Source organism: Dromiciops gliroides, chromosome 3 (genome assembly GCF_019393635.1).
Source record: "Dromiciops gliroides isolate mDroGli1 chromosome 3, mDroGli1.pri, whole genome shotgun sequence".
Lineage (NCBI taxonomy): Eukaryota > Metazoa > Chordata > Mammalia > Microbiotheria > Microbiotheriidae > Dromiciops > Dromiciops gliroides.
The window spans coordinates 477829253-477843041 of record NC_057863.1 but is presented as its reverse complement, the minus strand read 5'-3'; the positions used below and the strand labels follow the sequence as shown (position 1 = coordinate 477843041).

The following is a 13789-nucleotide window of genomic DNA, read 5'->3' as shown; positions in this document are numbered from 1 at the left end:
AGTAAGTGTTAAGTGTCTAAGGCCAGATTTGAACTCAGGTTTTTTTGAATCCAGGGCCAGTGCTTTATCCACTGTGCCACCTAGCTGCCCCCCTCCATTTTATTTTTGTAAGGCTCTAATTGTTTGAAAGTTTGTCTTTATATCAAGACCTAATCTGCCTACTATAATTACTATTTAGTTCCTTCATGTCTTCCTCCAAATACAAGATCTCCAAACCTTTCAACATTCAGGTTTACTTCATCAATATTCCTCTTAAGAACTTGTGTTTTGCCAAGAACTGACTTCTGAGGTCCAGATGTAGTCCAACCAGTGCAGAGTAGTGTGAGGCTCTTAGTTCCCTTGGTCTGTACACCATTCCGAGCCTAAGAGTGCATTAGCTTTTTGTTCTGTTTTACTCTTTTCTCTTGTAGCTACATCCCACTGTGAGCTCATATTGAGTTCACATTCAATGAAAACCCTCAGGTTACCTTGATGGAAGGGGATGCCAAGAAGTAGGAGGGTCACAAAAATGACCTTTTCTTCACTATTTTACCTAGGGCTGGCCTTACTTACTTGCTTCTGATATCAGGCTATCTTTTCTATTCTCAATTCTCCCTTCTGGCCCTGTACCAATTACTTACCAAACTCTAGGCCCAGATAGTAAGCCGCCTTCCAAAGTACTCGTCTTCTCCACTCCCATTTTAAAAGTTGGGTATCCACCCTCTAACATCAGTTCTGTCCCTGAAATAGTAGGGCACATCTGGCAGCAGATTAGAAGGGAAAGTAATTGGTAATTGGCAATTATCAGGAAATACACTCAGCAGGCAAAGCAAGCTTACATGGTGTGTAGCAGCAAAGCCCCCAACAGTTCCAATTTTGAATGCCCATAAAATATCATGGCATCATATGTATTAGTATACCAACATATATAGACTTTTGGATTGCACCATCATATTTTTCTTTTTCTTTTCAGTTACAAATTCTCTCCCACCCTTTACCCCTCCTCCACTATTGAGAAGGCAAGAAATGGGATGCCCATTATACATATGAAGTCATGCAAAACATATTTTCACTTTAGCCATGTTGCAAAAAGAAAATTGGCAAGAAAAAGTGAAAAAATATGCTTCAATCTGTACTCAAAGTTCATCAGTTTTCTCTGGAGGTACACAGCATTTTTCATCATGAATTCTTTAGAATTATGGATGATTATACTGATGACAGTCATTAAATCACAAAGCCATATATTTCATAAACTGTCATTGAAAAGAAAACAATTTTTACATGAGGAAAGAAGTGCCTACTATGGAGTAGCATTTGCTAAATTACAAATATTATCTCATGTCACCCTCACAACAATCCTAGGAGGTAGGTGATATTATTTTCATTTCGCAGTTGAGAAAACTGAGGTAGACAGAAGGTTAAGTAGTTTGCTCAGAGTCACTTAGCTGAGGCTGGATTTGAACTCAGATTTTCTTGACTTCAGGCCCAACATTCTATCCACTTCTCTACTTAGCTGCCCTATAAGAGGACCACTCCCCTAAAAACAAGTGTATTCACTTTTTTTGGAGTAAGATAGATTTTTGTACCCAACTGAGCGTGTATATATATTCTTCTCTCTTTGAACCAATTCGTGTGAGAGTGAGGTTCAAGCATTGCCTATCACCCTTTCCAGTTTCCCTTTCACTATAAAAGCTTTTTCCTCATGTACCTCTTTTATGTGAGATACTTCCCCCCATTCTACCTCTCTTTTCTCCCTTTTCCCAGAGTATCTTTCTTTCTTACCCCTTTATTGGTTTCTTTGAGTATCCCAACATAATTGACTCATACCCATACCCTCTCTGTAGATTGATTCTAACTGCCCTAATAATGATAAAGTCCTTAAGAGTTACATGTATTATTTTTCCATATAAGAATACAAACAGTTTAACCTTATTATGTCCCTTATGAGTTCTTCTTTATGTTTACCTTTTTATTCTTCTCTTGAGTCTTGTGTTTGAATGTCATATTTTCTATTCAGGTCTAGTCCTTTCATCAGGAATTCTTGAAAGTCCTCCATTTCATTATATATCCATTTTCTCCCCTGAAAGATTATACTCAGTTTTGCTGGGTAAATTATTTTTGGTTGAAATCCTAGCTTCTTCTGGAATGTCATATTCCAAGTCCTCTACTCCTTTAACATGAAAGCTGCTAAATTTTGTGTGATCCTGATCATGGCTCCACAGAATTTTAATGGTTTCTTTCTGGCTACTTATAGTGTTTTCTCTTTGACCTGGGAGTCCTGGAATTGACTATAGTATTCCTAGGAGATTTAATTTTGGAATTTCTTTCAGGAAGTGATTTGTGGATTCTTTCAATTTCTATTTTGCCCTCTAGTTCTAAGATATTAGGACATTTTTCCTTTTTAATTTCTCTCCCTCCTTCTCTCTCTCTCTTTTTTAATCATGGCTTTCAAGTAATTCAATAATTCTTAAATTATCTCTTCTTAATCTACTTTCCAGGTCAGTTGTTTTTCCAATGGGATATTTCATATTTTCTTCTATTTTTTCATTCTTTTGACTTTCTTATTTTTTTCTTGATATCTTATGGAGTTAACTTCCAGTTACCCAATTTTGCTTTTAAAGGAGTTCTTTTCTTCAGTGAATTTTTATGCCTCTTTTGTCATTTGGACAATTCTGGTTTTTAAGGTGTTATTTTCTTTAGTGTTTGTGTCTGTGCACCTCCTTCTTTTATAAAGCTGTTAATTCTGTTTTTATAATGTTCTTGTATAACTCATATCTTTCCCCAATTTTTCCTCATTTCTTTCTTTAGCTCTCCCAGAAATTCTTGTTGAGCTTGTGTTTAATTTGAACCTTTCTTTGAAGCTTTGCTTGTAGCTGTTTTCACATTGTCTTCTGAGTTTAGGTCTTGAGCTTCTCTATCACCATAGTAGTTTTTATGGTCAAGTTTTCATTGTTATTTGCCTGTTCCCCCCACCCCCATATTATTTCTTGACTTTGAATTTTATATTAAAGTTGAGCTTTGCTCACCTTGGGGTGAGAAGGTACTGTTCCAAGCTTCAGGATTTTTTGGACTGCTGTTTTTGAAGTTAGTTCTGAAAGTCTTAAGTTTTTGGTGCTTCCAATGTGGTGTGATCTGAGGAGATGTGTGGTCACTGCTTTCCTGGTCAGTGCTCTGATGTTTACCCAGGACGGACCACTGCTCCCCTAAGCTGCAAGCACTAGTGGTCCTCTCTACCTTAGAATGTCTCTGGGTTAAGAGCTCCTTAAGTTATTGCTGCAACCATCTCCATGAGCCACTGCTGGTGTTGCCACTCTGTCATATCTGCGTTAGTCCCCACCCAATGTCACAAACCTCTCCTTCCAACCTCCTAAGTTTTCTTAGGCCAGAAAAATATCTCACCATGACCTTTTGATGGCTATGCCACTCCAGAATCTATTTGACACATGATTTTAAAGTTTTTTGGAGAGTTCATTTGGGTTGCTTCCTCTATTCTGCCATATTGGCTCCACCAGTATATTCCTTTTAAAAATTCTCTCTCTCTCTCTCTCTCTCTCTCTCTCTCTCTCTCTCTCTCTCTCTCTCTCTCTCTTGCTCACTCTTTCAAGTAGAACTTTGATTTCATTGGTATAGGGAATTCTTGGCAAAGAAATTCCCCTTACCAGTGAGATGGGCATCTGGTCTTCAAATGATAGTCCGAGAGATTTGCCTGGAGCAACTGACTTGTCTAGGGTCTCACAGCCAATATCTGTCAGAGACAGGATTTGAACCTAGGTCTTTCTGAGCCCAAGGTTGGCTGTTTAGCCATTATACCACATAGCTTCTTCTTCTTCTTCTTCTTCTTCTTCTTCTTCTTCTTCTTCTTCTTCTTCTTCTTCTTCTTTTGTATGAGACAAGGACATTTATTTAGGGGGAAAGGGGAAAACAGATGGAAGATTCACAGATTCTGCAACCACTGGAGGGAAGGACCCTGAGGATCCTGAGGGTGGCTAGGAATGTCAGGCATGTTGCCATCATCTTGAATAGGAACAGGTTAGTTGTAAGGTGTAGCTTGGTTGATCATACCTGCATATTTGGTATAGGGGCTTAACAGAGGTAAGAACAGAGCCATGGTTCTGATGGCAAAGGACACTGTCAGCACCAGCTCCTTGGCCCAGGCTTCCTTCAGGAACCGGCCTAGTCTGCCCGCCATGTTGGCTGCTTTCCCGTCTCTGCCCACATAGCTTCTTTAATACCAACCCTCCCCTCCCCCTCCCACCAAAAAGTGGATGATATTAATGCTCCCAACATGTAATTGAGAAGATAGTGAAAGGCTTGTACACTATACAGAATGCTCTTACCTATCATGGATACTTTCTTCAAGAAGATAGCTAGGAAACAATGCAAATCTATCTTATGGAGGAGACATACTTTTCCCAAACCCATTGTTTCAAATATTTGTTGTTTACAATTAGGGTAATAGCCAATAGTCAATAAACATTTATTAAGCACCTTCTATGTACCAGGCACTGTGCTATACATTAGAGGATACAAAATGAGGCCCTCAAGGACCTCACAATCTAATGGGAGAGATGCCAAGCAAAGGTATATACGGGATAAAAAGGAAATAATTAAAAGATATGAGGCACTAGAATTCAAAGGGGTTGCAAAAAGCTTACTCTGGAAGATGGGATTTTATTTGGTACTTGAAAGAAGCCAGGGAAGGCTGTATGTGGAGTTGAAGAGGGAGAGAGCATTCTAGGGATGTGGGACAGCCAGAGAAAAATCTCTGAAGCTGAGAGATGAAGTGTCTAATAAGTCAACATACTAATGGCTGAACTGAATTACATCAATATTGACATTCTTGCTATAAATGAGACCAAAAGACATGTGGAAAATACAGTTAAATGGAAGAATGGTTCACAGATTCTCTTTGAAAGTCAAATAAAGGAGTTGGTGGAATTGCTTTTATTATGGTTCCAAAGGCAACAAGAAATACCAATTAATGACATAACTTGGTAATTTCACCTTGTGGTATTCATGATAATCGTAAACAAAAATCTCACCAGGAAGGTAAGTGTAGCTTATTTATTAACATCTGTTAGAGAAACTAAGAGGATAGAGAAATTACTTGAAAAAATCCTTCAGATTAATTCAATTTATACTTTCATATTTAGGAATGTCAGTGCAAAGGTGGGCACGGTGAAGGAAAGCAAAAAATATGTTAGAAAACATACTCAGGATCAATACATAAAAGAGGCCAATAGCCTCTGGGGGTCCCTTCCAACTCTATATTTATGATCCTATGATAATGTGAACAACACAAAAATGGAAATTGACTATGTCTTAGACAATGAACAGCTGGCTACTGATGTGCAACCATTTCTGAATTAGTTTGTATAGTTAGACTACCAATTTTCTATAGAAACAAAAAATCAACACCAGATTAAAGGGAAGATTAGATATGTCATGCAATTAAAATAGTTCCAACACCATCTACTTAAACAAGATATTGATGGTACAAATGAGAAATGGTTAAGGAAGTAGACATTGACATGGATTATAATAATTTGCAATGGAAGTTACCTTGATGTAAATCAACCAACCCAAGGAGACCAAAAGAGCCTAAAACTGCCTCTGCTGGCAAACATTTGACTCTCTCATAAATAGGAGAGAGATTTCAGCCAAGAGCAATATTGGGCTAGTATATAATTTCATTTGCAAAATCGCATAGAAAATGACAGTGAAATTTATAAATAGTATTGCCTCAGAAAGGAACAAAAAGTTGTCAAAGGGGGGAAATTATTAGCAGGAGATGCAATTAAACCAGAAAATCCTAAGAACACTTAAGGACAAAACTGGGAGAAGTACATAAAGATGGAAGATGGAAAAGATCTTTCAAGATTTCTACAACAGGAACAGCTAGGTGGTGCAGTAGATAAAGCACTTACTAGCTGTGTGACCCTGAGCAAGTCACTTAACCCCCATTGCCCTGAAAAAAAAAATTTAGTTGGTAGAAAAATACTCTGCTTTAAAGCATCTCCTCCAATGACCCCATAAATGTGTGAAAATCATAAAATTTTATTTGTAAGATAAAACAACAGAAATAACTTTATCCTCTGTTTATTAATATCAATTAAGTATAAAACAGGGAGACATCTGCTGGTCAGAGTCATTTGCCACTGAAATAGAAGAAATTTAATGCAAAGTCCAGACTGAAGAGAGATTCCTTATAAATGGTGAGGCCCTCCAGATGCTGCTGTTTGTAGATGTAATTGTGCTGATTATATTGCACCCTGAAATATTACAAAACTTCCTAAATGATAACTATAATCACTGAGAAGAGTTTGGCCTAACTATTCAGGTAGGAAAAATTAAATGGATGAAGAATATCTATTGTCCAAACCAGTGGATCTTAAGCTTTCTGGTCTTAGGGATCCTTTAATTATTATTCTTTTTAAAAAAAACATTTATTTCTAAAGATTTTGAGTTTCAAAATCACTCTCTCCCTCCTACTCCTTCCCCACCCAGTGAGAAGACAAACAATATAATACACTTTATACGTGTAGTCATGCTAAAAACAATCGATATTAGCCATTGTTTAAAAAAAAAGGCCAAAAGAATAATGAAAGTGAAAAAATATGCTTCAATCTGCATTCATATTTTATTAGTTCTCTCTCTGGATGTGGATAACATTTTCTACCATGAGTCCTTTGAAACTGTCTTGGATCATTGTATTGTACAGAGTAGATAAGTCACAGTCAATCATTGTTACAATATTGCTGTTATTGTGTACAATGTTCTCTTGGTTCTGCTCACTTCACTTTGCACCAGTTCACATAAGTGTTTCCAGGTTCTTCTGAAACCATTCTGCTCATCAATTCTTATACCACAAGTGTTCCATTACGATCATATGCCACAACTTGTTCAGCCATTCCCCAATTGACGGACATTCCCTCAATTTCCAATTAATTCTTTGCCAACACAAAAAGAGCTGCTATAAATATTTTTGTATCTATAAGTCCTTTTACTTTTTCTTTGATCTCTTTGGGATATAAACCTAGCAGTGGTACTGCTGGGTCAAAGGGTATGCACAATTTTATAGCCCTTTGGGCATAGTTCCAAATTGTTCTCTGGAATGGTGGGACCAATTCACAACTCCACCAACAGTGCATTGATGTCCCTATTTTTCCATATCCTCTCCAGCATTTATCATTTTCCTTTTCTGACATGTTGGTCAATCTGATGGATTTGGGGGATGGTACCTCAGAGTTGTTTTAATTTGCATGTCTCTAACCAATAGTGATTTATAGCATTTTTTCATATGACTATTGACAGCTTCAATTCGCTCTTTCTGAAAACTACCTGTTCATATCTTTTGACCATTTATTAACCCCTTGAGAATGGAAACTCCTTGAGGGAAAGGACCATATTTGTACCTTTCTTTGTATCCTTTGAGCTTACACTATCCCTCCCATATAGTAAGTATAGTAAGTAAGTAAGATGGGTTTACTAATAAATAAATAATTATTGACTATCAACAAAGTACCACCCCCTAGGTCTCTTAGGCTCACAAATTTTAAAAGTCCTTTTTAAATCTTCTCTTCTTTGCCCTATATCTCTATGTTATCATTAAATTTCCTCTAATTATTTCTCTATAACTTGAAAATGACTATATTAGTAGTTCAATTATACAAATATTTATTAAATACTTGTCATGTAGCAGTTGGTGTTACTGTGCAAAGAATACAACATAAAGGGGAAAAAAGGTACCTACCCTAAAGGTCCTTATGCTTTGTTTGTATATGGAACAGGTACCCCCAAAATTATAAGGCAAATTAAAGTAGGAGCTTGCCCTAACAGCTGGAAGGATCAACCCAGGCTTTGGGTAGGAGGTAACGCCTGAACTAAGCCTTGAAGGAGGTGAGGGGATTCTTAGAGGCAGAGATGGAGGCCTGTAGGAAGTATAAGGCAGAGGGGGATGGATGTCCTGTTCAAAGGCACAGGTAGGAAAGGGAATGAATGTCAAGTACATTAGTTTGACTGGATAGGAAAGTGTTTGAAAAATGATAGGAGGGGCAGCTAGATGGCACAGTGGATAGAGTACCGGCCCTGGAGTCAGGAGTATCTGAGTTCAAATCCAGCCTAAGACACTTAACACTTACTAGCTGTGTGACCCTGGGCAAGTCACTTAACCCCAATTGCCTCACTAAAAAAAAAAAAAAAAGATAGGAAATAAATCTGGAAATGTAAAGGGGAGAAAGGTGATTGAGTGCTTTAAATGCAAAGCAGAGGAGTTCTTTAAACAGGAGAATGCCACAGCAGCCCCCATTTCTGTGGATCTTCATTCAGCCTTTCTCTTTGGCAGCGATGCTCTTCAATTAAGTGGAAGCTGAGGCCGAGTTGTTCCTGATCATTAAAGGTTTACTTCTGATATACCTTCGCAAAAAAAGTCTCACTTTATGAGCCAGTTTTGAAGGTTTAAGAGCACTGAGCTGCTAAACACTTGTGGACAGTCTTTCTGAACTGGTGAATGGGGTTTGTTGGGCAGTTTGGCCTTGGTACACATTAAATAACCTCAGTGGTCTTAGACACATATAGATGACTGTTGTCTGGATGGGGAGAAGGCAGTTTTTCATAATTAGCCTGAGGATAACATGCCATCGACATCCTTGGAAGGCATAAATCCAGCAGTTTTATTATTTATAATAAAATAAATATAAAATTATTTATAATAACATATAGTTATTTTTAAATTATGAAAACATAATTAGCCTGAGGATAATACTTACTCAGTAGCCTTGGAAAAGCCATTCCAATTTATATCCAGTGCAGAAGCAAATTATAATAATGAGGATGCCCATGGAAGAAACTACTATTATTTAAAGTAGGATTTTTTATAAAAGTTACAAAGGGGGGAAAAACCTGTCGCATTTGTTGTTGTTCAGTCATGTAGGAGTCTTCACGACTAGAGTGGTTTGCCATTTCCTTTTGCAGGTCATTTTACAGATGAGGAACTGAGCCAAACAGGGTTAAGTGATTTGCCCAGAATCACATAGCTAGCATCAGGGGTCAGATTTGAACTCAGGAAAATGAGTTTTCCTACTCCAGACCAGGCACTCTGTCCATTGCATTACCCAGTTGCCCTTGTAGCACTTATAAATGACCAGTTAAAATGTTTATTACATCACAATAAGCAATTGTGACATACTAAACGCTATAAAGTCTTTTTTTTTTCTAGATTTATTACTGCATTTGTACATACAGATCTTCTCAGGTTTCTCTAAATGTATTTCTTTTGCTGTTTTTTATAGAGATAGGGAGGGCTGCTCATTCACCTTTGTTTTCCACCTTCCCCCAGCTTTCACCTGTGCTCCAAGAAGTTGTAGCATGTGCAGTGACCACACCTTGGTAAACCATCTAGGCATACTGGCTAAACCAGGTTGAGGGTGACTGACAGGCCTCAAACCTGTTGATAAGTTAGGGGGATGTTTACCCCAAGCATATGAAGACTTCCACTAGTGGAATGGGTGGATGAAAACAACTTGTTCCAACAACGATGACGGTGGCTGAAGCAGGCCCTTTGGAGTGTTTAGGGTTTGGTCAGGCATTAAAGATGCCAAGGTCATCCACTGCATCCCAGTACATTGCCAGTTGTCTTGACTTTTGTCTTGCTGGTATTCCATGATTCAGGAATAGAGATTGAGGCTGATGATTTTATGCAACTCTGCCTCCATTAAATCCTGTTAATGTGCAAATCATCACCTGTGACATCACTGATCTTTCTCCAAAATGAAGGATGAGGACATCATTTGTGATGTCAGTGGTCCTCTTTGAAAATGAAGGATGAACAACAATAGAGATAGACACTGGACCTGTGATTTCATTAGTAAATTCCTGGACAAGGAAACTTTTCCACCAATTGACGTCAATATTTTTCTTCAACTTTTAATCTTAGTTGTCTAGAGCATCGAGAGATTAAACCATTTTCCCCATGGTCACACAACCAGTTGTGACAGAGGGACTTGAGTCTAGGTCTTCCAGAGTTGGAGAGCAACATTATATCTACTATGTCCCTCTGCTTCTCATCACTATTTCTTTTGCTATAATAATGCTCCATTTACTTTCATGTACTATAGTTTGTTCAGTTATTCCTCAATTGATGACCCTCTTAGAATCCAGTTTTTGTCTCTAACAAAAAGAGTTGCTCTAAATATTTTTGTATGTGTGGGTTATTTCCCTCTGTATTTGATATCTTTGTGGGGAATATGCCTAGTAATGGTATTGATGAGTGAGAGCATGCACAGTTTAATGACTTTTGGTGGAGCATTCCATATTGCTTTCCAGAATGGTTAGATCAACTTACAGTTTCACCAATAGTGTTTTAGTGTGCCCATCTTCCCACAGGCTCTGTAACAGTTACAGCTTTCCATTTTCATCATCTTTGCCAGTCTGATAGATATGAGACAGAACCTCGGAGTTGTTTTAATTCTCATTTCTTTTATTACTAGTGATTTCAAACACTGTTATATATATATAATATTTTTTTGACAGCTTGTATTTTTTCTTTTGAGAACAGTCAGTTCACATCTTTGATCATTTACCTATGTTGTTCCTACTTCAATCAGGCAGAAATTTATGAATCATTTGAATCATGATGGGCTGCAGCAGTCACATAAGTCAATGGCAAGGATTAAGGATGTCTATAACATTATTCCAGACATATCTCCTAACAATTTTTCTGGTCCAGTTTACAAAGTAGCCTAGAAAATATAGTACAAATGGCCCGTTGAATCCAACATCACTAATGATAAAAAATTAAAAGCGTTTGATCTGATGTTGGATCAGTTGTTGTTCAGTTATTCATTCATGTCCAATCCATGGATATGACCCCATGACCATAGCATGCCAGGCCTTTCTATCTTCCGCTATCTCTTGAAGTCTCTACAAGTTCATGTTTGTTGCTTCCATGATGCTATCTATCCATCTTATCCTCTACTGTCCCCTCTTCCTTTTGCCTTCAATCTTTACAAACATCAGAGTCTTTTCCAATAAGTTTTATCTTCTCATTATGTGGCCATAGTATTTAAGCTTCAGATTCAGTATTTGACCTTCCAGCGAACAGCCTGAATTAGTTTCTTTAAATATTGACTGATTCGATCTCCTTCCTGTTCAAGGGACTCTCAAAAGTCTTCTTCAGCACGACAACTTGAAGTGTTGATTCTGTGGTACTCAGCTTTCCTTATAGTCTAACTCTCACAGCCATACATTGCTACTGGAAAAACCATAGCTATGACTATAAGGACCTTCGTTGGCAAGGTAAGGTCTCTGCTTTTTAGTATGCTGTCCAGATCTGCCATAGCTTTCCTTCCAAGGAGCAAGCATCTTTAAATTTCATGACTGCACTTGCCAACCGCAGTGATCTTTGAGCCCAAGAATATAAAATATGACACTGCTTCCATTTCTTCTCCCTCTATTTGCCAGATAGTGATGGGACCAGTTGCTGAGATCTTAATTGTTTTGATATTAAGCTTGAAGCTAGTTTTTACATTCTCCTCTTTCACTCTCATCAAAAGACTGCTTAATTCCTCTTCACTTTTTCTGTCATTGCTATTATATCCATATTTGAGACTGTTGATATTTCCCCCAGCAACTTTAGTTCTGGCTTTTGATTCATCCAGTGAGGTATTACACATGATATACTCTGCATATATGTTAAATAAATAAGGTGACAATATACAGTTTTGTCATATTCCTTTTCTGATCTTAACCAATCAGTTGTCTCGTGTTTAATTCTAACTGTTGCTTCTTGACCTGCATACAGGTTCCTTAGGAGACAAGGAAGATGATCTGGTACTCCCATCTCTTTGAGGACTTGCCACATTTTGTTGCTATCAACACAGTCAAAGGCTTTAGTGTAGTCAGTGAAGCAGAAGTAGATGTTTTTCTGGAACTCCCTTGCTTTCTCCATAATCCAGTGAATGTTGACAATTTGGTCTCTAGTTCCTCTGCATCTTTTTTTTTTTTTTTTTTTAGTGAGGCAACTGGGGTTAAGTGACTTGCCCAGGGTCACACAGCTAGTAAGTGTTAAGTGTCTGAGGCTGGATTTGAACTCAGGTACTCCTGACTCCAGGGCCAGTGCTCTATCCATTGCTCCACCTAGCTGCCCCTCCTCTGCATCTTTAAAAACCAGCCTGCTCTTCTGGTAATTCTCAGTTCACATATTGCTGAAGCCTAGCTTGCAGAATCTTAATGCTGGCATGTGAAATGAATGCAATTGTTCAGTATTTTGAACATTCCTTGACACAAGTACCATCAGTAGCATGGTAAGTAGGACCATCTTCCTATATGCTATAGTAGGCTTCCACCAGTCGCGCACGACCATGGATCAGCACCTTGAAGAGCCACAGGCCACAGTGTGGCTGTGCAGTCCAATACGGGAGCCGTAGCTCCTGCCGCAACATGAACATCGGAAAACTGCGCTCTCTGTTGCCTGTCGGTTCCTGCATCTCATTCGTCTTTCTTCCCCCAGAGCTTGGAGGCCCATCTCAGCTGCGTGCAAGCTGCTTCTGAGTACTGAACTCTATCGGGTGCGGTCCCTGGCCATCTCCTCCCAGCTGCCGATGTCCATTCCCAGAGCCCTCAAGTCTCGCTTGCATACATCTCTGTAGTGAAGCTGGGGGCATCCAGCAGGTCTTTGGCCTGAGGCTAACTCCCCATAGTGTAGGTCTTTAGGAATGCGGTGCATATGATCGAGCCAGTGCAGCCATCTTTGTTTCAGTAGCGTGTAGATGCTCGGAAGTTGTGCACATTGGAGCACTTCTATATTGGTGATCCTATCTGACCAAGATATGCCAAGGATGCGCTGAAGGCAGTGCACATAGAAGCTGTTAAGCTTCTTCTCTTGTCTAGTATATATAGTCCATGTTTCACTGCCATACAGTAGGGTACTCAGGACGCATGCCCTATAGACAGCAAATTTGGTTCGTCTTGTCAGTTTACTGTTTGCCCAGACACACATGCCAAGCTTAGCCATGGTTGAAGTAGCTTTCCCAATCCTCTGATTGATCTCAGAATCAAGTGACAAATTGTCACTGACAATAGAGCCAAGATACGAGAATTGGCTTACAACATCCAACTGGTAGCTACCGATGTGTATCAATGGAGGTGACATAGCACTCTGACACATGACTTTCATCTTTTTAAGATTTATGATTAGGCCAAAGTCTATGCAAGCTTGGGAGAAGTGATCCATCAAGGTCTACAATTCATGCTCTGAGTGACAGGCAAGTGCGACATCATCGGCGAAAAGCAGGTCCCTAAGGGTGCTACCTCTCACTCTGGTTTTGGATCTCAGATGTGAAATGTTGAACAGGCCTCCATCCAACCAGGAATGCAGAGAGATGCCATCAGTTGATGAACCAAAAGCATGACGTAACAGCATGGAGAAGAAAATTCCAAACAGCATGGGAGCAAGCACACATCCTTGCTTGACTCCGCTGTTTATACTGAATGCTTCAGAGGTGTTGCCTTTGAACTGTACAACACCCTGCATGTTGCAATGAAAGGAGCGAATGAGGCTATGGAGTTTAGGAGGGCAACCAATTCTCGAGAGAATTTTGAAAAGACCTTCTCTGTTAACCATATCAAACACTTTGGTCAGGCCTATGAAGGCAATGAAGAGGGGTTTTCTTTGTTCTCTGCACTTTTCTTGCAGTTGGCGAAATGAAAAAAATCATATCGATAGTTGACCTCCCTGCTTGAAAGCCACATTGCAATTCGGGGTAAGCATGGTCAGCAAGTTTACTCAGTCTTAGCAAGATGACCTTGGCAA

At 39.0% G+C, this 13789-nt stretch overlaps 1 pseudogene; it reads right to left on the bottom strand.

Moving 5' to 3' along the window:
• Nucleotides 1–3913: 3913 nt before the first annotated feature.
• Nucleotides 3914–4168, bottom strand: LOC122746071 (annotated as a pseudogene).
• Between the last annotated feature and the right edge of the window lie 9621 nt (nt 4169–13789).